At 40.5% G+C, this 20182-nt stretch overlaps 1 long non-coding RNA gene and 1 pseudogene across 4 annotated transcripts; one reads left to right on the top strand and one right to left on the bottom strand.

The window, feature by feature from the left end:
- The first annotated feature begins 3853 nt into the window (after positions 1 to 3853).
- On the top strand, positions 3854 to 4035 carry LOC142583762 (U2 spliceosomal RNA; annotated as a pseudogene).
- Positions 4036 to 15469: 11434 nt separating this feature from the next.
- LOC142583124 (uncharacterized) lies at positions 15470 to 19783 on the bottom strand. 4 transcript variants are annotated; one of them, XR_012828548.1, is made up of 4 exons: positions 19480 to 19783; positions 18845 to 19318; positions 18202 to 18325; positions 15470 to 15630 (listed from the first exon to the last, which is right to left on the bottom strand). It is a non-coding gene; the product is annotated as an uncharacterized LOC142583124 (long non-coding RNA). The 4 variants fall into 4 exon arrangements; XR_012828549.1 differs by having other exon boundaries at positions 18206 to 18325; XR_012828550.1 differs by having other exon boundaries at positions 19047 to 19318; positions 19480 to 19782.
- Positions 19784 to 20182: the final 399 nt, after the last annotated feature.

The raw sequence follows: 20182 nt of genomic DNA, 5'->3' as shown, positions 1-20182 counted from the left end.
GGCTATATATATATATATGTATATGTATGTTGAAACAGGCATGTTCGTCTTGTCAACATGGGCACAGCATCTGGAAAAGGGCCACTAACATAAGGCAGTCACAGCCCGAAAAATCGACAGAGCAAGACACACACGACCGTCAACTTCTTCCTCCATGCTGGCACAGAACTGGTGCCAAAGTGCTCCGGTACAACATATACATGTATATATAGCCGCCGCATCTTTTCTACCCCGACATGTCTGCTCGAGGCCAGCTCTGATCTCTACGAAATTACGCAGTGAAGCAAAAAATAGTACCTAAATATCCTCAGCACAACAAATAAACAGCTTGGAATGCATAAACACTTTATTAAAGCAATGCCTTTCCCACCCTCATTCTCTATGTTTGGCGCATCTGATTAGTTGGCTTCTTGCCAAGCAATACTACCAATACAAGTTTATATCATGATATCGGTTTGTGTTTTTATCCTGCCATATCTGTCCTGCCTCATTGACGACTTGCTGAAAGTAATAAGTTGTCCCATGTCCTGGAATTTTGGACATTCCCCGTGCGACCATCTTTCCAACTTCACCGCTGTGTACCAGTGTAACTAAATGGGCAGCATATGAAAAGAAATTCAGAAGGCGGCCCAAATTCCAACTTTCCATTAGCAACATTGAGAGGGCACGCGCCGTTTTATTAACATGCGCATTTATGGCACTTGGTCCTAACATCTTTGCTGCATTATAGCAGTGTTTTGATTAGGATTAAAGTACTTGTTGAAATTCTGGCGTTCTTTCGAGATACCATTTTTAATATTGCAGCCAACTGAGTTACGCTAGTCCATTGCGGTGGAGTTCAAGAGATGGTCGCAGGGGCGATGTTCAAAATTCTTGGCTATGTTCAGCCCAATTTCTTTCCTGACTTTTCGAACTCTAGCTGTGTCTAGCCCTGCGATCCGTTTTCTGGATTCTGTATCATGTTAGTGAACTGTGCATATGCCCCCTGCCTCGCGTCTCGGCGAGGGTCCTATATGCGTTCCATAATGAGCAAATAGGCTTTAGTAGGCTTTACTGTAAAACAGTCCTGTAATACAGAGAAGCATACAGAGTGCATTGCGGTGAAGGTAGGCGAGAATTTGCGCAAGTACTAAGCGTTAACAGCGTGTATATTTAGTACGTTCGGGCTGCGCCTCCAGGACACCAAAAGGGCAACGGTGACGCCACAGCTGGAACCTGGGTTGGTCTGTGGGTTCAGGGCTCGCCGAAATGCCAACCTACGGTTCCACCTTTGATCTTTCCGCTGGCCCTTCCGTGCTTGGTATAAAGATCCTTCGCCGCCCACTTTATTTTAATAGATGCTCTCCTGAGGTCTCCGTTTGCCGGTATTTATATTTCTCTCACGCCAACTTCACTGTAATACATTTATGTACTGAGGTGAAACTTACTAAAGCGCATTGGTCATTACGGGACTCATATATAAGGCCCTTGCGGACTATGTATCACCGCTTTGTTTCCAAGGGGATGCCATTAGAGATCATAATCATGGGTGACACATCGCTTCCTTGGCTTTGTTGACGGGCACGACAAATCGTTTTTTTTTTTTTTTTGCGTCTAGAACGTTATGCGCAGCAAACGCCCACTCCGTTGGCGACGCGGAAGCACTCATGCAAGGAAAACGGTGTAGTAGAGATGTTCCGAGATACGCGGAGGGCAACAAATTTTCATGAACCCTAGCTTAGCGTTACATTGCTGCGCTGGCCACTGTCGTTGGTGCAAGTAAGCACCTAGCACACTATGCAAAGCAGCCGGTCACCTTCTGATTGCAAAGTCAGTGAAAGAGGTAAAGAATGTTTGTATTATAAATTTGAGCCACAAATGGGCTCTGCCTATGTCCCACGACTGTTTTTAATGAAAAAATAACTTCCTTCTTGATATGTACACCTGTTCATCCCATTACAACAACAGGTTTTCGACTATAGGCATCTCTATATGCCTCAATCCCTACTGTCATTTTAGTGCTCCCACTAGAAATATAATTTCAACAGAAAATTATCTGACACCTTTTGACTTGGAGTTTAGTACTGTGCCTGGGGTATAGCTTCGACAAAATGCACAAAAAAATAATTTTAAAATTTTATCAGCCCTAATGGTGTCCCATACATTTGTGTACTGTGCTCTCAAAAGTTTGTTATTGTTCTTCTCCACTCGAAAGCACTTGTGCTGATAGTACTGTTTGTCAGTTGGAGGATGTCTCATCACCTGCTTTGAAGCCTCTCTTACAATATTCTGATACACTAGTTAAGTTCTACTCTGTTAATGAGATAAAAATGAAAGTGTAGGCTTTGGATGGTAACATTTTCCATTTAGCAATGAAGTATAAATGATGTCCAGAACATGCCTCTTGGGTAATGCATCAGTGAATTATTGAGGCAGCACTTCTTACAATTCACAGATTAAGTCATGGAATGCTTTGCATGCAATGCAAGGTCAAAAATTGTGGCTAGAAATCAGTGCACACTTTAGCAGTATGCTGAGCTGGGCTAGTTAGTGCATGCTGAAGGGAATTGAACAGTGCAATAGACGAGACATATTTGCATATGACAGCACTGTGCCTATTGTTTACACTATATGTCCAGTCTTTTGTGCTGTTTCATTTACTTCAATGTGTAGACCTTCACTACAATAATAATGCTATCTCATTAAATTTGGGCCGTTAGTAACATTGTGAACAAATGCACTATGCATTTCTTGTTATTAATGTGTGTGTATGCATGTACTTGCATGCATGCGTGTGTACTTTGTGGTTGTTACAAGTCTCTTTGATTACTATTAAAATTGGGAGATTACAGACAAACTAATTTTTGCTAACCAACCTTTATAGGAGTGGCAGACATCAGAAGTTGTGCTACCTAACTAAATTAAGTCATTAATAACTAAATTTAAGCAGTTATGTTAGGAGGCATGTTAACATGAAAGTGTAGATTTGAATATGTTCGGTAGTTGAGGAATAACCATTGCTGGAACTTCTGTGCCTTATTAAACACACTACTTTCTTGAAATAAGCTCAAAATTTGAAACAAAATACATTGCTCTTCCAATGAGCAGTTTTCATTACACCATTTTCTGTCAGCACATAAACATATTAACTGGAAGACTTTGCAAAACTTTGATAATTATTTAACCTATTGGCAATTATTCCACAAATTCTGACGTCCACTGCTGCTATGTAGCTTGGCCTGCAAAAATTATAATTTGACTCAAATCTCCTATTTCTCATAACGTGAAACAGACATAGCAGAAGCACACAAGATGAGTGTGTGTGTCAACGTGTGCATATTATAGAAAACTTAACACTACGTATACAGGGTGCTCTTTTTTAGCTGCACCAATTTTTTTTTTAATTTCATGTGGTAGATAGCACAATTCTAACCCTTGATCTAAACTACTTGATAAAGTGGGCATTACTTCTACAAGAAATAAGAATGCCTGACTGAATAATTAACTTTATTCTAATTAACTTCTTGTTTGTTACTTTATGGCGCCCATTTCAATTGACAAATTGTAGCTGGTGAGATTGCAATGCGTATCCACTTGGAACACATTATCAGGACTAGCCCAGTTTCGAGATATGAATTTTCAAATGTCCAATGAAATGCATTGATGTTCCAGTTACCTTCGTGCGTCAATGCATAGAACAGTTTTTATAAGTAAGTGGAACAAAAGTGAATTTTTACGGCAAGTTTGATGCCACATATCTCGAAACTGGTGCCATCCTCAGAATTTGTTCCCAAGCAGATATGCCTTTCAAACTCACTGGTTACATTTTGTAGATTTGGAATGCCCACAAAGAGAGGGTGGTGCAAACGTAGACATGGCCAGCAAGGGTCAAAGTGCAGTGTCTGTTCTTATCAGCTTAATATCTGATATGGGTTCTATTTGGACCCAAGCTATTAAACTTATTTTTGCAAGTTGCCGGAGTGCTTGAAGTCTGCTTCACCAATACTTTTGTGCAATATTTTTGTGTGTACCTTAATGTGGCAAATATGCTGCAGTGAGGGTTGTCAACGCATGTGTGAATGTACCACTGTATGAGCATAGGAAAAATAGAAGTAAGAATATTGGGCCTCTCAAATTAGCAAATTAGTTAAAAGACCAGGAGAATAATTTAAAGATACATTTAGAGACGTGTATCTGCCTTAAATACTGCATCTTTAAAATCAACATCGTCATCATCAACCTGTTTTATGTCCACTGCAGGACGAAGGCCTCTCCCTGTGATCTCCAATTACCCCTGTCCTGCGCCAACCGATTTCAACTAGCGCCCGCAAATTTCCTAATTTCATCGCTTCACCTAGTCTTTTGTTGTCCTCAATTGCGTTTTTCTTCTCTTGGTACCCATTTTGTAACCCTAATGGTCCACCGGTTATCTAACCTATGCATTGCATGGCCTGCCCAGCTCCATTTCTTTCTCTTAATGTCGATTAGAATATCAGCCGTTTGCTCTCTGATCCAAACTGCTCTCTTTCTTTCTCCCCTTTAACGTTACGCCTAACATTCTTCGTTCTATCACTCTTTGCATGGTCCTTAACTTTTTTCCCAATCAAGCTTCTTTGTCAGTGTCCAAGTTTCTGCCCCACATGTCAGCACCGGTAAAATGCGCTGATTGTACACCTTTCTTTTCAATGACAATGGTAAGCTCCCAGTCAGGAGCTCACGATGTCTGCCGTATGTGATCCAACCCATTTTTATTCTTCTGTGAATTTCCTTTTCATGGTCAGGGTTCCCTGTGATTAATTGACCTAGGTAAACGTACTCCTTCACAGACTGTAGAGGACAAATGGCGATCCTGAACTCTTGTTCCTTTGCCCGGCTATTTATCATTATCTTTGTCTTCTGCACATTAATCTTCAACCCCACTCTTACACTCTCTGTTAAGGTCCTCAATCATTTGTTGTAACTCGTCTGCATTGTTGCTGAATAGAGCAATGTCATCGGCAAACCGAAGGTAGCTGAGATATTCGTCATCGTTCTTTACTCCTAAGCCTTCCCAGTTTAATAGCTTGAATACTTCTTCTAAGCATGCAGTGAATAGCATTGGAGAGATTGTGTCTCCCTGTCTGACCCCGTTCTTTATAGGTATCTTCCTACATGTGTAGAATTAAGGTAGCTCTGGAATCTCTGAATTTTCCCAGGTACATAAGCGGTCTGTACTCCTTGATTGCGTAGTGTATCTATGACTGCTGGTATCTCTAGTGAATCAAATGCCTTTTCGTAATCTATGAAAGCCATATAGAGAGGCTTACTGTACTCTGTGGATTTCTCGATTACCTGATTAATGACACGGATGTGATCCATTGTAGAGTATTCCTTCCTGAAGCCAGCCTGTTACCTTAGTTGAATGAAGTCCAGTGTTTCCCTTATTCTATTGGAGATAATTTTGGTGAATATTTTATATAATACTGGGAGTAAGCTAATGGGCCTATAATTTTTCAGGGTTTTAATGTCTCCCTTTCAGTGGATTAGTATAATGCTTGCATTCTTCCAGTTTTCTGGGACCCTTGCGATCGATAGACACTTCGTATAAAGAGCCGCCAGTTTTTCAAGCATTACGTCTCCTCCATGTTTGATTAAATAGACTGTTATTCCATCTTCTCCTGCCACTCTTCCTCGTTTCATGTCTTGCAAGGCCCTTCTGACCTCATCGCTAGTTATAGGAGGAGTTCCTGTATCCTGTTCATTACTGTTTCTAATTGAGGTATCCTGACTCCTCTGGGTATTGTACAGGTCAGTATAAAATTCTTCCGCTGCTTTTACTATATCTTCGAGATTTTTGATGATATTTGATGATACCCTGCTTATCTTTTAATAGTTATATAACTAATATTAATATTATACTATATATAATATTAATGGTTATATTTTAAAACAAGATATAGCATAACCTTGGAAATTGCGATGCATAAAACCACACTTAACAGATTATTCAAATGTATGGTGATATTCATTTCTTGCATTCTTTGCCACTTGCTTAGCAACTGCACAATTCCTTTTTTGATAAATCTTGGAGAAGTTTACTGAAAGAAACATATAAATCCACTTAAATGTCCTCAGATGTTGAGAAATTTTTCATGTTGACGAAGTGGTCTAAGGGTACCGTATGTGAGGAGGGAGGGACTGTCAAGCAACACATCCCACTCAAGCACAAGCTATCTTCCCTCAGATATTGTGGGATCTGGCATTGTCATGATGAAAAGCAATGCTTCTTTTAATTTAAGAACTCTGCCCTTCTCTCCTAGATTGTTGTGCATAACTAATTGAATAAGCAACAGTAGTTTGCATAAATTGACTATTACATTGTTTTCAGTAAAGGATTTCTTGGGGAAAGGTTTGTGGTCATTGTTTTTACACAGCTGGCCACTTATGGGAGGCAGTGATAAAGGTTGCAGTCACTGAACTTTTGTAGAACTGAAATGTGTTGTTGGTTAATATATGCAGCTTTTTAGAAATGGTCATGAGTTCAGACATTTATAGATTGAACAGACTATCCACATACTAAGCACTTCGATGGTAGTTCTCATTACTTTTCTTAATTTTGTTAGAACTACCAGAGGTTATCTTGCCACTTCTGTGTTTGTGGTCTTCAAAAGTAAAGCGAAATGAGTGAAAAAAATTTAATGGAGCAGGCAAGCAAAACCTTTCAGTTGGAATGTTATTCCAAATGTCAGAAAAATATTTTGAATGAATCTCTGTGAGTGAACATCTGAATTGCTTCATGCTTATGCAATCCGTAAGGAGTCATTTTCTTAGAGTGTAAAAGAATTAAGATGAGTTGGAGCACACTTTTGCAGAAGCAGTGTCCCCTTGTTTTTAGTGGTGTGTGGATGTTTCAGATCACAAATATTGAATTGAATAGTATTTGCTGTTTGATTTGTATTTGATTTATGAATTGATTATTAAAAATTATGGAATAATAATTTATTTTGATTATGTAAAGAATAACATTTATTGTGGCCTCAAAGAAGAGAAGGGGTAGGAACTGAGGACTATTCTGAATAAGTCTGCTGAAGGGAAGCTGTGGTTGCTATACATGAGCGCTAGTTCTTGAGCAAACACAGGGGTCAGAGGTGTTTGATTTTGGCAAAACAATTTATTATTTGGCCACTTGCATGATGTATCAATCATTTTAAAACAATGTGCAGTGCTTTAGTATTACACTTTTCTCCTTGAACAAACTCAACATTTTCCATGGCTCCAGATGTGCTATTCCAAATTTCTTTTTTTCATTACTGTCATTGCCATGGCATACCACGATAACTAAAAGTAGTTGTTTCTCATTTATGCGCTCCTCAGTTGACTGGACATCTATTTTGCAAACAGCATAATATGCATTTATATGTGCCTGTAAACAAGCCAAGTAAATAATGCCAACACACTTCATTTTTTACAACTAGCACTCTACACTTACTTTATATTTCAGCAACTTTAGAAATTCTAAATTTGATTCAGTATTTGGAGGTTGCTTTCCTCAAACATATGTAGATGCAGTAAGAAAATTTCATTATTTGAGCACCCCTACTTCTTTTCTGAAATGACACTATTAAATTATTTTAATCTCCATTGAGGGAGGGAGATAAAAAAAATAGGAGGGGCTGTTACATCACTTTTTGTGAAGTCAGACAATGCCATTTGGTCATGCAGCCCAAGCAACTTCTCCATCTTTGTAGGTGCTGTCAGAACACCCATGTATGTTTTCTGTTTCTATGCTACTGTGCACCAGCTTTGCGAGTCTGAGTGCATCACCTCTGTGGCCACAAAGCTCAGTATGAGCAACTGTGATGTATTTTAAGGTTACCTTATGAAGAAATGGAAACTACCCAGTTTTTCTGCACTTTGCATGCATAGTACTACGATACTGTGTAACTTGACAACAGATAGCTTCTTTTGTGTGCACAAAGAACTTGGAAGTGTGATAATTCCCACAATAATTTCATTATTTTTAGTATGCAATATTTTACCCAACTTTGTCATTGGCCATTGGTGTTTGCAGGTGTGCTACACATTTTAAATGTGGTACTATTAAAAAATAGGCTGAAACCTATTTATGGATGGTGCTGCATGTTAATTAAAAATTTTACCTGGTAAGAGCGAGTGCAGAACTTAAATCTGTTTATTGAAAAAATGTTTGAGTTCAACACAAGGTTTAGTAGATTTACATGGTAACAACTTGTGAATGGGGTGGGGACGTGGCCATAGCAATTGTTCTGTCTCTAAAGTGCTACCTAGACAAGAATAGATACATGGTAATTGAACAAGGATTCTCGCTGAAGCCATCGTTTTGACAAAGGGACTTGTCTTCATAAGGCCAGCAACTGCTACAGATGAACAGGTCACTTTTGTGAGTATATATATAATGAAAGTTTACAAGAAGTTCCAGGCATGAAATAAGATGGAAATTATTTGCGTTATGTTGGCTTATTTTGAGGAGATAACCTTATTTGGTATTTACAAAATGTCATTGTTAACACAAACTTAGCCTTTGTAGCCATTTTCATGGCTACTATACTGAACTGTACCCCCTTCAGTCATGAATGATGGTATTCTGCCAGGACATTTTTCGAGCTTGCAGGTATGAATGTTTCAGGTGTCCAGAGTTCGAAAAAAAAAATTCCCCTCTCTAGGAATATTATTTTGCAAAGTCAATCGCGTCCTCATATGGAGACATCGTGACTCAATACTTTCTATCGCAAGTTCACTATGCCACTTTAAAGGAAGAAGGGGCATTATCTATTCAGGGTTGTGCGAGTGGTGCATCGACTGGTTGACAGGTTGTGATATTTGAAGAAGTGATCCTGAGCTGCGATGCACAGAAAAACATCGCATTTCCGGCAGTGGCCCCGGTTTCTACCACACACTTCTCATACTTGCTTTGCTAAGGAAACGGCAACTGGACTTGCTGGGGCCAGTGGTCCTTTGCATCCTACCTCACACAATCGCATCATGTTTAGAGCAAGGATGGTGACTCAAAATGAGCTATTCAGGTTGGACATTAAAAGAAAATGCTAAATTGCAGCACAGACAAAATTCTCAAATACAAAAACAGAAAACAGTCTGTACTGCTTCTGCAGGTCAACTTCGCCCAAACAAAATTCTGTTGTTCTGGGACCAAACTAGGAATCTCTCGTATCTGGACAACCATTCGAGGAAGCGACATAATTGCCAGACTGACGTTGTTCGTTTCATGGTCCGGAAATGTGAGCATTTACCACCTTCATGACGAAACAGTGCGTACGACGATTTGTGCATTTAAAAAATGCCACCACTTAAAACTAAAAGGAACACTGAAAAACACAGTTTAATTCTTCGACGGTGAACTAGATTGCCCAAGAAGTCCAAAAAGTGTCGGTGGTTTTAAGTTTTCGCACAGTGGCTATGGTTCGCCGGCGTGGTAAAAAAGATTGAGTGAGTCACAGTGTCTCCGAATGGAGACTCGGATGAAAACAGGATCAAAACTATTCAGTAATAGAACTATGAGTATTGTGCAACTGTTTTTCTTTAAAAGTAGCTCTTTCTTCACATAAAACAGGGTTTTTAACCGTTCTGAATGTTTGAGGCTGCTGCAAAAGAGAAATTTGAGCAGCGACAAACCAGAGCTTCCGTAAAACATGGAGTCGTCCGTCTTCAAACATCTTTTTCTCTAGTAGTGTTTCGTCGCTTCATCAGATGGCGTTCATTGCATTTATGTATGCTTCCCATATTATCCCCACCAGTGTGCAGTGTCACTCCTTCGCTTTTTGATGAAAAACTCAACATAGAAAGTCGTATCTTCATATGGAGACACCGTGACTGAAAGGGGTACTGTACCCATAACAGCCATGTAACCATGATTGGATGTAGTAGCGAACAGGAAATGGACGTTCAATGTGTAACTATTGATCAGGTTTGAAGGGCTTCGCAAGATAAGTCCAAGGAAAATGTGGCAGGAGAAGATGAAATAACAATTGATTTGATAAAACATGGAGGAGATATTGCACTGGAATCTTGCAGTCCTTTATTCACAATGCCTAACAACGCTAAGCATACCAGACTTTAAAGAATGCGACCATAATTACAAGAATGGAGGTGTTTAAGAATTGGAAGAACTACAGACCCATTTCTTTAGTCTCAGTATTGTACAAGATATTCACTATCAAATAGAATAAGGGATACACTTGACCACAATATTCCATGATGGATCTCATCCAACAAGACATTTGAGACCGTAGCCAACCTCTCTGTATGACCTTTGAAAAGTACATATTTGGTTCAAGAGACAATAGTGGTCATGGAGGCATTGCAAAGAAGTAGAAGCATACATGTATGCCTTATTGCAGTAGCGTAAAGTCACGCTTTCTCAGTGCATAGTTTTAGGCAAGCACCCTGAACAAAACTTATGGAAAACTTTTGAAGACATTATTGCCATCCATAAATATTCTGAAAATTGTGTCGGCATGCCTCCACTATCACTACACAGCTGTAAAATCATGCATCTATTCAGCCTGTGATTTCGTTCTCTTAACAATCATATTGTACGTCATCATCTGTTTTTTTCTGCACCCAATTGTACATCCAGTATATATTGATATCAACATGCAATAAATATTGGTTCTAGTCAGCACAGTGTTGGATCTCCTCTCATTGTCCTGTTTTTAGCACTGTTCCCTTCAAGAGCTTTATTAATATTTTACCTTCAGGTACCACATACAAATAATAGGAAACATGGAACAGCAATGCAAAACTTTTTACATCAGTGATTTCTTTGAGCAGTGTTAAGGTTGACAATTTTGCCTCCTTCAGGAACTCCGTTGAATAAACTTCCTCTAAGCATCTGCCATCCTGGTGTCCTTTCACTACAAGATTTCGAAGGTTATGGTCAGATACAGACAAAGGAAACTCTGTTTGGGTCTTGGGTGCAGTAGTAAATTTCTTAGCATGACTGTGAAAAATTTACGAGGTGCCCAGCATAACCAATATAATCCTGACAAAAGTGTATGGGAGGCTATGCTTGTAGTATATGATGTCTAACAATGCTGCAAGGCAGTGCAAATGCCATAGACATGCATGCATCTTTGTGACATGCACTGCTGTGTCTTAACACCTTCAAAACAGTTTCACAAACTTTTTTTTAGCAATACCCGACTCAACGTTGCTAAATTTTCTAAAAGCCATACTTCTACGTACATATACCACTGCTCACAATGCTTTTGTCACCAGTTGCAAAATGATGCATTCAGCTGCAAGTCGTCGTTGCATACCATAACGCCATATGAGACCTTTCATTTGCATTTAAAGCAGATGGTATAGAAATAAAAAACAAGTGCAGAGATCATGTATCTCTTTGCATAGTATGTAAATGTAATGATTCAGGAAAGCTTTGCTTATAGTGTATTGCAACAAAGGCAATGGATTTGCTGCAATTTAGCACCTAATAGACCAATCTCACCATGCCTAGCACGCAGATGCATGCTTTTTTCCTGCCTTGTTACTTGTAGTTCTTAGGAGAATTTGGAACACGGTGGGAAGGCACTGCGTAATAGTTATAGAGTTTGCATATTCACCAACATGAGTTTTGTGGAAGCAGTGGTGGTGGTCAGAGTGCATATTCAGCGACTACACTTCTGGCCAAGTTGAGGGGCTGGAGACGTGAAAGTTCATTATCTCAATGTGAATGGCATGTGTTTCAAAGCTTGCATCTGTTAACATGCACCAGCTATGTGAAGCAGATTCTTTTCTGTTTGCGGCAGAAAATACTCAAGGAAGTATATAAAGGAAGAAAAAAAAAGTTGCTCTCCAATGACGTTTTGCATTAATATCCAAGCTTGACGATCCCAAATTACGACACCTTGCATATAAATGGTGGTGGTCATGTGTTTACATTTCAGCAGTGACTCGACCAAGGATATAATCTGCATGCATGTTTAAATATAAGGACATGCATTGAAATTTACTTAATGATGTTTATTTGCTTGAAGAAAATGCTTTTGCAATGGTTAATATCACATACACTATGAGGAACTTGGAAGCAGTAAGCTTTGAATGGAATAAGGAAAGCAGAAACTTCAAACGAGATGGATAGAGAGACAGACACAGGACTCTCTTTCTGTCCCGTTTGAAGTTTGCACTTTCCGCTATTAGACTGATAATGAACCAACTAGCCCAGCAAAGGATTTTCTTAAATGGTAAGCTTTATGGCTTATTTGACTTGCTGTTTTCAAGCACTCTAATAGTTGTACGAAGCAACAAAGTTGGGTTGCACGATTTTTGTTACAAGGTGCTTGTTGGCACGTTTTCTTGATTCATTAAAGGACCTTAAAGATGAGCAATAATGCTTAAAAGTGACCAGTTGAATGCAAGGTTGTGAAGCGTTGGTTATGCTTTCTATTGCATTTTTCTTTTCCTGCAGAAAGTATAGAAATGCTTGGGTGAACTGTTTTTTTTCTTGAATATATGAGCGTGAGGTTAATTCTTTGTTGAGCCCGAGTGGTTACAATTTGCTTATGTCACAAGACGCATTCACTAATACGCAACTGTAGCCCTGCAGTTAAAGTGCTGTCTATCAACAATGCCAGGAGTTCAAGAAAGCAATGTTATCTAACCATCTAAATGAATGGGTAGATTTTTGATGGTCAGGGATGTGGCTAGGACTATTGTATAGCAGATGAGCGCAGGTATACAGACCGAGCAATGCATGTTTGTTCTTGTTTACAATGGCCAAGCCTGGCCGTGTGAGCAGCACTTCATACTGAATGCTCATTTGTCCGTTATATTTATCTGGTATTGCTGCATGTCTTCAAAGCCTCTCTTACTTCTAAGACTTCACTGCACATGACTGATCCTTTCATTTGTTCACATCTTTGTGCCTTTCACAGCATCGTCGTGTCCATTGTGGTGAAAATGCACGATTGCCACGTTCCATTTGCCTAAGTTTTACAAGCTGCACTAGCAGCCACAGCAGTTTTTCACGAAATCAAACCAACAAAAAAATTTTACTTGCTTTTCTGTCAGGCTAACTTGCTATAGTCCTTAAACATGTGTTCCTGTGGCAAGCTGTTGTCTTTTTGAAAGAAATAAAGACTTAGAGAATTTTGTTCCTTTGCATTTCATTGCAGCATACAGGGACGCAACAGTTTATTCCTTTACTATAATGTCACAATGCTTCAACGAAAAAAACTGTTGCCTATGATCAAAAAGACTCGGTGGATTACACATTTTATATGCTCTCTGTTCGCAACTCAGCTGTAGTGCAATTACCAGCATGCACCACAGCTGTGGTGGTGTAGAAAAAAATGAGACCAGTCTACTTTGCCTTTTATAATTTCAGGAAGGGCATTCCATCTGTCTCACCCCATTTTTTTTTATTTATAAATTATGTCGAGTAGGTTTTGCAAATGAACAATCTTTTTCCAGGGGTACATTATGTGACTGCTTGTATTATAGGATTATTTTTCTTCAAGCTTTAACAGGGACCAAGTTGCAAAGGTAGCATATATTATATATAATATTGCCAGACACAGTGATAGCAGTTCAGTAGCATCCGCACTTAGATGAAAGGTAAAACTAGTAAATTAAATAACTGGTTGGAAAATACAGCACCTGATAAAATATCTGGCTAAATGCGAGGTGTGCACCTGTGCTTTTGTCCACACATCCAAATCACATAAGGTACACTATTGGACATGCTTCACTGTGGAGCTGCTAACCAACAAGACACGAGTGTGATTGACCATGTATGAACAAAGTAGGGTAGTTCTGATCCAATTCTCATATGTAAAGGCAAATCAAGTAACAAGGAAGTTCCTTATATAGTTAAATATCGTGAACATGGTTCAGAACAGTAGATGTGTGGTAGGACTAATGAGGGCTAACCAACAGCAAACCAAACAAAACATAAAGTACAAAACTGGAATGTAGAGTGCAAGTTGCACAGATGTACACTATGAACTGCAACAACTGCTGCAAGGTATAGGTTGTGCAAAAGAAAAGGAGATACCTGAGGCTTGTGCTCAAGTTGAAGGGGTCAGGAATGCCGATCCACCAGCTACACGATCATCCAGCTTGGCAACAACCAGCAGAGCCAGCAAGTGAAAGGGCAAAAGTATGCAGAAGCATGCTTTTCTCTAAATCAGATTACTGTTTAATTGATGTCAAAAGCATGACTTTAATTGTGCACAGCAGTAGTGATCAGGCTAGGCTAGCGTGCAGTTGGCACGCATGTTTCAAACATGCCAGAGTGCATCGCAAACCAAATTTCGCCATGCAGTCTGGCATGTTGCCATGCATGAGCAACACACCTGAGAACTTTCTTCGACATTTCACTTGTTTAGCTTCTTCCTCAATTTCTTAAAACATTGACGACTACTGTGGCACATATTTCAACACAGTGGCATAGCCAAAATTTTTTTTATAGGGAGAGCAGGTGGACGGGCTGCACCAACATGACTGCGGACGGAAAGGGGGCTGGGCAGATCCCATATAGATAGAAATTTTGTATGTGTGTGTGTGTGCACGGGGGGGGGGGGAGTGAGGGCTTGTGCCCAGTTTGTTACCCACTGACTTCGCCACTGCTTCCAGATAGTCCATGAAGACTTTGTCCCAAAATGTGGACATATCAGATAAATTGCACAAACCTGGATTCTGTATTTCTTTAGCCAAGGGGAACAAATGCCTTTTCTTATGGGATTGTACAAAAATACTGAAGCGGCCTGTATGAACTTGAGGCAGCCTTCTTTTTACTATATGAAAAAACAGACTACAAAGCCAGAGAAAGCACAGGGGAAATTGTGTTTCATTGAAATGTAGAAATAAAGGAAATGAAAGTGGATGAAAAGGTGGGAGCTGAACCACATTATACGTACTGTGCTATACCAGTTAAGCTGTCATGAGGGCCCTCCCTTGTTCACTTTCTTAGGTATTTGTGTACACATACAAAAAGAGCACTAGTAGTGCTAGCCAGGACCACTCGTAGCCAACAACAGCACATGTGGAACATCCCTTTTTAAGAACAGGAGTCACATAGTAAATCAGCTTTGCAGCAAGCAACTGGTCAAAGGTATTTTCTTTGGCTGCCTTGATGCCATGAGGGAGCATTTAAGGGCTTGTTGTCCAGTTGTCTAATCCTGAAGTCATACAATTTGACATCATCAGTTAGAGATGTTCCACATCCCCTGACATGGCCGAGAGAAGCAGTGCTGGCCAACCCTCCCAGGACTACCCCTTACACACACACAGATAGCCAAGTAAATGGGAGGACGACCACATCAGTAGCTTAATTGGCAATGCACGGCATGCTTAATGCACAGTATGGGGGTTCGGTTCCCACCTTCAGCAAGTTGTCTTTCTATCAACTTTCACTTCCTCTTTACTTATTATTTCTACATTATGATTTCCCCTACATATTGTCCAGCTTCACTGTCTGCTTCCTTCACAACATAGTAAATAACAGAAAATTGGGTCCATCAATTTCCTTTATTCTTTGTGCCTCGTTCTCTACTGCTGCTGATAGTTTACAAAATCTCCTTCACAATCTGTCCTTGTGTGAAGAGAAATTCAATCACCGGACAACACCCTGTTTGAGAAAAGTCCAAAGTGATCGACAACTTCTTCGGTTTGGTGCTGAAAAAGATTTGAGAAAAAATACTCAGTAGTCATCCAAAACATATTTTTACACAATGCCTTAAAAAGTTTTTATTAGACAAGAGGATCATGCTAAGGGATAAAACTTATCAGAATTTTGTTATACAGATCAAGAGATTACTTTAACTGTGAGGTTTTGACATGTAACTTCACTGTGGTTTACATCGTAGGTTCTAGTTTATTTTGACCACCGGAGATTCCTTAAAGTGCGCCCAAAGCTCAAATGCAAGTGTTTTTACGTTTCACCCCCATCAAACTGTGGCTGTTAGAGCCGGGAATCAAACCACTGAGCTTGTGCTCAGCAGGGCACTATAGACACTGAGCTGCTGCAACGGATACCAAGGGATGACTGAAACAAGGCTTGCGAAATTCCACAAGGTGAAGAAAGACTCACGGGATGAAAAATTGGCATTTTCTTGATTGGCATGAGCCTAGAAACTTACACATTTGCGTACACCCACCTACCAGTATAGTGTCTTTACATTTCACATCTACTTAGTGCAGGTTCTACAATGACAAATTCCTGATTCGAGCTCAAGAATAGCGCGAAAATAAAATCCAAGAGAAGGACAGGACACAAAGCTTGATTCCTACAATGAATCTACGTCGTATTTCCATACAAGTTGCGAAGAATGTTCGTGCAAGCATGGTGCCTCAGATAACAGCGTAAGAAACAACAATGCTAGTATACATATCAGTTTAGGAAACAAGCTGCACCGCATTCTGGCTTCAAGACAAACTTAATTTGAGAGCAAGATTGAGCCTGAGTAGAACACGTTCCTATATACTGGTTTTCATAGTTTAGATTAGGGTTTCTCAACATGTGCATTTTGAAGTGTTGTGAGCAGGCGCAGAATGTAGATGCTGTAGCCTTCTTTGGGCTTTCTAGCAGGTTCTCAAGCAAGTCGTGATTCACAATCGAGCCGAGAAATCCGTGATTAGGGAAACCGTACAGTAGACGAAGAGTAGAGGTAAACGCTGCATTGAGTGCCATAAAAATTTGCGACAGCTCACTTACTCGCACATTATGCAAAGCCCCACGAAAGATGGAAAAAAAAAAGGAAAAGTCTTCACGATCAACGTACTCAAGTAAGCGACAGCAACAAACGTTTAGAAATATTTTAAACCTTTCTGTCATAAGAGAAGAAAGTGCCGCCAAGCTGAAGACACTCACGAGCTCCATTTACAACAAATTCAGCAAACAAGAGCAACAGCACTGAAAAACTGAACAGTAAGCTGCACAAAACCACGTTATGAACCATAACAGGCACTGCAAGGTATAAGGAAATGAGTTGCTTTAGGCGTGGGCCCAAGTGTCGCTCATGATCGCAAGCTCAGGCACATTTCGGTTGTCCCAGCACAACTAACTAGCATATTTTGCTACACAATACAGTAAGGAACCATAAATTTATGTTTTAACTAAAATCAAAAGTGGAAGCAGCGCGCGCAAACTGTAGCAAAATTGTTAACTGGAACACGCCATACTTGTTTAAACGTCACAATCACGTGGTCAAAAATGTGACATCACTTCCGTGCATGGCAGTAGCGTTTTGGTATGGCATTTCGCCTCTACTACGCGTGTCACCAGTCACCGCCTTTTTTTAAAAACCCATATGGGTCTCAAGAATTTTCCTTTTCGTGTACCCTCCTTGATCTTGCGGGTTTCTACAGAACTGATTTGCCAATAACTGGGGTTAGGAGCAGGCAAATGTTCGGAATTGTCATTCTTCTGCCTGTCCGTGTAGAGGTTAAGATGTCCTCTTTGCCACATTAGGGCGAGAAAATTGTTTAATAAATCAAGATTAACATAAAATACATGTTTTCTTTAGATCGTTGCTCTGGGTGATCTAGTGCCTCACTTGAAACAATTTTTGTGTTTCCATCGCTATGAATGTTCGCACTCATGCAAAAAAAAAAAAAGACCCATTCTGTCACGCCAAAAATGTGTGCAACAGTGTACAACATTTATCGACGTGAAAGCAAATAATTTTGCTAGTGGCTCTCATACCACGAGACAAGGGTGTATGAAAAATCATGCCAACCATTTTGCATTGTGCTGTGGGTTGGTCTATGAGATACCTCTCGGCTGTGGCAAGTTCTATGTAGACCAAACGGCCCAATGCCTAAATGACTATTTGAGGGAGCATTCAAACAATTTAAATAAACCGGATGGTGCAGCGCACATTGCAAGGCCTGCTCATGTGAGCCGTGCTTTCCAACATTGTGATCCTGGGCAGAAGTAGCAACAAAACAGCACATGAACTCGCGAAGGAATATTTTATCAGAGAGATGGTGCACATGTCAGTAGCACTTCAACTGCCTTAATTCCCCAGAAGTGCACTTGTTTAATGCCGATTTGTAGCATTACTAGACAAACTAGCACTGTCACAACATTCGCCTCTTGCATGTGCACAAAATTTGTACCCTATCTTCCATCCTTTGAATCATTAAGTCAGTTGGTAGTTCGCACTTTCATGCGTCCTTCTTCTATAAATATCTTTTTGCGCACAAAAAAAAAAAAAAAAAAAATGCGTCGCAGATTTCACCAACTTGCCCAAGACGAAGTCCTAGTCAGTTTCAAAAATTTCCTTCAGAGATTTTCTTGTTGTGATGAGAATTTCTGTCAATGCATGGCACTCTGTTCGAACAAAGGGACAGGTGGTTGACAACTTCACTGAAGATGGGAGAAAAGAAAGGTTATAGAGGCAAAGATTGTCACATTATCACCCAGATATGTTCCCTAACGCAATGCCTAAAGAGTTTTTTTTTTTGTTGGACAAAAGGATCAGGGTAAAGCTCAAGACCTATGAGCATTCTATTGCACAGACAAAAGGATTAACCAAACAAGCCCTGTGAAGTGCAGCAAGGTCAAGGAAGATTCGTACAATGGAAACGGCATTTGCTTGAGAGCGGCATGCATGGACCTGCAAGCCCACACTGGTCATATTAGCATGCATTTCACATGTATAACAAAATGCAGGTTCCTGCAATGAAGCTACGTCATGTCTACAAACAAGTTGCGAGGAACATTTGCGCAAACCTGGTACCTCGCACAGCGCCATCATAAGAAGCAATACTAAATAGCAGCTTAGCAAACTAGCTGGAAGAAATTTAAGAAAATTTCTCGGTCTTCAAGACAGCCAAACTTTACAACAATATTGAACCAAAGTAGAGCTATGAGTGGCTGGGCCACCTTTTGCAATATTTGTCTTCATAGTTTACATTCAGGTTGCTCAACATGTGCCTTTTGAACTGTAACGAGCAGGTGCACAAGCAAGTCGCGATTCGCTAGCCACCAAAATCCGAGGTAAACAGGGAAACAGCATGAAGATGCAAGACAAGAAACAGTAGAGGTAAATGCGACATTGCCGTAAAAAAATTGCAACAGCACTTACTCGGGCAATATATGCAACAGCAATCCTACGAAGGATGAAGAAGAAACTTTAATAGAGAATGGTCCGGCAGTTTTTGTCAGGTGGCGGCTCGAAGTCGTTGAACTCGAGCGGCAATTTCGGCTTGCCGGATGGCCCAGAGCTGCGGTCTGCCAACTCTGAACTTTTGAGAGTCGTCTCCCAGCGGCGGCAACGCCGATGGAGAAGGTCCCCGGCGGCCCTCGAAGCCGGGGCGGCGCCGGGAAGAAGCGAGCTCGAGGCTTCCCGCACTCTGGCTGCAGCGACAAGAGTTTAGAACGCGTTTAAACGTTTTTACCATAAGAGAAAAAAGTTCTGCCATACTGAAAGCCAACATGTGCCCCATTCACAACAGCAAATTCAACAAACAAGAGCACTGAAAAACGTAACAGGAGCTACATAAGACCACACTACCAACCATAAACGCGCTGCAAGGCATAAGGAAACGAGCTGCTCCAGCGTTGCGTCCAAGTGTCGCTCGTGATCGCAAGTTCGAACACCATCCGATTCTTCCAGCGCAACTAGAACAACATTCTAGCACACAATACAGTAAGAAACCGTAAAATTGTGTCTTAGCTAAGCTGAAAAGCTGAAGCAGCTCCAGCAGCGCGCGCAAAACTATAAACCGGAACACGTCATACTTGTTTAAACAACGTCATCATAACTCTGACGTCACTTCCGTGCGTGGCAGCAGCGTTTTAGTATGGCATTTCGCTACTACCACGTGCGTGTCAGCAGCTTACGCCTAATGCGAAGCGTACTAAATTACAAATTAGTCTAATGCACATTCAGTGTACATGTTGTAAGCTTTAAAATGCTTCTAAACCACGTTAAACTAATTAATAATATTGTACTAAATGCGTTTGTATTATAACTCGCTTGTGCATGTAATGCACTCGGTGGAACGACAAACAAGTGAAAGAAGGCACGACCATGCACCGACGGTATGATCACGTGAGCCCCAGTTAGTCGACCGCCCAGAAGGCAACGCCCAAGGAATGATAGCCAGCCAGAGTGAATCTAGATAAACCAATGAAACTGGAGGCTTGTCGAAAGATAAACTGTGTCTCGGTACCATTCGTGCTTTCATCTTGGGGTGTCGCCAGAGCTCGTGAAGATCC

The sequence above is a fragment of the Dermacentor variabilis genome, chromosome 5 (genome assembly GCF_050947875.1).
Source record: "Dermacentor variabilis isolate Ectoservices chromosome 5, ASM5094787v1, whole genome shotgun sequence".
Taxonomy (NCBI): Eukaryota; Metazoa; Arthropoda; class Arachnida; order Ixodida; family Ixodidae; genus Dermacentor; species Dermacentor variabilis.
The sequence above is the reverse complement of the archived record's forward strand: the minus strand, read 5'-3'. Positions and strand labels throughout refer to the sequence as shown.